Here is a 3,331-nt window from a genome sequence, read left to right as displayed (position 1 = left end):
AAGAAGAGATATCGTAGTTTTAAAATGTGTAAAAAAGTTTAAGGAAAATGCTTTTAATCCGAGTGTTTCTTTTAAAAAATGACTCTCATATTAAGCGACCTTACTCTATATTCTTTGTACTTTATAACGACACAGTTGTATGAAGAGCTTTGAGCAAATATCCGGTTTCTTTATGCTTTAATTAATTTATATTTAGTTATTTTATTTTATTTATTTATTAATACTAGAAATAACAAAATTTGTTCATTTCGTATGCTAATGAAAAATATTAATACAGGAGTTGTACTCAGGAAATAGTATAAATGTTACATTTAGAAAAATTGTTTCTGTCACTTAAGATTAAATTGAACCTTCTAGATTTTAGAACCCGGAATCTTTATTTTCCATACAATATATCATTTTTGTTCGCAAAAATTACACATATTTTTGTACACTTTTAGAAACATTCGTGTTTTTCAAAAATTGAAGATAATAGAGCAAACCTGTTGCTGGATTAGTATTTTACCTCAGAGCATCAAAAAAGAATCCTCTATTAGGATAAAGTACACCGAAAGTTATAAAATATGTCATGAGTAAAAACGTAACACATGCAAGTATTTTATATTCACTACGAATGAAGTACATTAAAAGGGCCAAAAAACATAGTATTATAAACCCATAGATTTTTGTCCACATGGTGTAAATTGTTTGAAAGAAAACAATTTTACATAAAAGAATAATTCGAAAAGAAAAAATAAGCTTTTTTGATTAATTTCCGACTAGATATATAAAAATAATCGGCAGAAGATTATTTTATATATATAAATAAATGAAAGAATGTACAGTAAAGTTTTTCCGTTTATAATTTTATTTTCAAGAAAAAAGGAGTTCCTAAGAATTGGCTTGGTACACGTACGTTATAAATATTAAAGGTTGAATTTTCTCAGAAGTGAAATACCTTATTATATGCACATAAATCTATATATTAAAGATTATTATTTTATATTTTTAACTTTCCATATTTTTACACATAGAATATCTTTGTGTCTGTTACTTTTCTCAAAATTTATTCTTTGAGTGTTTAAAATTACAAGAAGTTTAAAAGTCTAATATTGAATCAGAGATATATAAATAGTAAATTAAAAATGCACTTGTATTTATTCAATATATATATATATATGTACGTATTGTAATGTGTTATTTTCCGTGATTTTCAACTAATTAATTATTTTATTGCTAATTATAAAATTATGCGTACAATACTCCAGTACTGATGAAGTATTTATGCCTGATTTATGCCCTTCTGCGAAATTTAAATACAAAAAATAAGGAAAGCATCTAAGGTGGTACACTCGTCACAATTTCTCTTGAATGAAAAAAATCTCCAGTTAGATTTTATTTCTTCACTAGCGTTTGAAAAAATATAATAAATTCTAATGATAAACTTTCTATATAAAATAAAAATCTTTATAAAGGAAAATAAAATAATAATAAAGATCTTTCAAATTTTATCTTCTTACTCATGTGTCGATTTTAAAAAAAGATATGAGAAAATATTATTTTCTCTTTTCAAATTATTTTCTTCTTTTATGTTGGTTATGCTACAATTTCATTCTCTATAATTTCTTAATGATTTTTTAATATAAACAGATAAGATAACTTGTATTCTGTTTTTGTGATAACGTTATATTCACTGTTTCTTCAAATAAAAATTTGCACACTTATAAATACGACAACATCGCTTATAATATGTTTGGATAAAGATTAAAAAAAATATAATGAGAATTGTAACTTTTAAAAGGTACGAGCTGTAGATATAGAAAGAACTGACAGCGGGGTGGGATCAGAGAGCAGTCAAGCCAGCAGCACTCGAGGCGTGCCAAGACGTTGGAGAGCAGGAAATGTCTCTTCGGGACCAGGAAGTCTCCTCAGTGGAATCCCACAAGTGATTTCCGGTGATTCAAAGTATTGTGAGGACTGTGAACAACGTTTGGATCCTTTAATAACAGATAGGTAAACGATAATATTATAATAATATTAGTCATAATAATATTAGTTAATATGCAACAAGAAACGTATCTGATAGTATATGTATTCCAGATGACAGATATTGTTGAACATGAAATTAAAATTGGTCTTCACTTTAAAATACTGTTTCATAAATAATCCTATTATTTTCTAATAAGAGAATATAAACATCAAAGTATAGAAATTAATGATAAATTATTAATCAAGAGAAACACTTATTATATTTTCACGACATCATTAGACTGTCTATGAAGTTAAATTATTATAGTCGTATTTACTACATATATATTTTATTATTTATTATTATAATACTGTCAGATGGTGTCCTATGTAACATCTTATAAATCAAATATTTAAAAATTTTTAGATATGAACTTCAAAAAATACTCTCGAAAATCAAAAAATACTCTCACAAGGTGCAATTACAAATATTAGTTTACATCTCTCTTTTAAACAATTGTAATCAAGTTACAATGCATTATCGTAGGTGACTACATGTAAGAAATAAAATCGCAGTTTAATTTGATCATAATTTTATAATTAAAATAAAATATAGATACTTTCGAATGATGTAATAATACATATATACATTATTAATATGTATTGTGTGTAAACATATATTTTATGTTAGTATGTATGTATGTATGTATATATATATATATATATACTTATATATATTATATATGTATATGTATACATATAATTAACTCATCATAAGAATACATCAGTTTAGTGTAAAAATAAAATTTTACGTAATATTTTAATGCAAAAAAAATATAAATATTTCCAGACTGTTGTAATTTTGCAAAAATATGACATTTAGATATTTTATCAAATTATGTCGTTATATACGTTGTATCAACACATTTTACATTCTGATCTATACTGTAGAATTTTATTTCTTATTTATAACTTATTTTATATAATTTTCAAATTATTATTTGCATTTGTGATGTTATTAGTATCTAATTTAAATATGTAAATGTAATGAACTTGTAAATTACTTAAGTATAAAAAAAGTTTTTTTAGTATAAAAGATGAATTACAATACAAATGTTTAATTACCTGTAAAATCATTTTCTCTCAAAGGAATAATAGATCTGAATATCAGTACTTTAAATAGAATTGTACGGTTCTTTATACATTACGAATATTTTTAATAAATAACAAATGTTTAACTATTATTTAAAACTTTGAGTAGTTCCGTAACTGATTCTTAATCTATGCGTCTTGAATTTAATTTCAGTTAAATGTAATATTTTATTTTACTTAAGAACCTTAGAAGAAATTCATTCAAAGTCGATGTAGTAAATGATTATTCTCA

The 3,331-nt window shown here is 24.0% G+C and overlaps 1 protein-coding gene across 1 annotated transcript in view; it reads left to right on the top strand.

Moving 5' to 3' along the window:
* LOC122538560 overlaps positions 1-3,331 on the top strand; it is a 47,644-nt gene that overhangs the window by 30,496 nt on the left and 13,817 nt on the right. The gene's annotated exons all lie outside the window — the stretch shown is intronic.

This window comes from Frieseomelitta varia, unplaced genomic scaffold (genome assembly GCF_011392965.1).
Source record: "Frieseomelitta varia isolate USP_RPSP 00005682 unplaced genomic scaffold, Fvar_1.2 scaffold_167, whole genome shotgun sequence".
NCBI classification, from domain to species: Eukaryota; Metazoa; Arthropoda; class Insecta; order Hymenoptera; family Apidae; genus Frieseomelitta; species Frieseomelitta varia.
The sequence above is the reverse complement of the archived record's forward strand: the minus strand, read 5'-3'. Positions and strand labels throughout refer to the sequence as shown.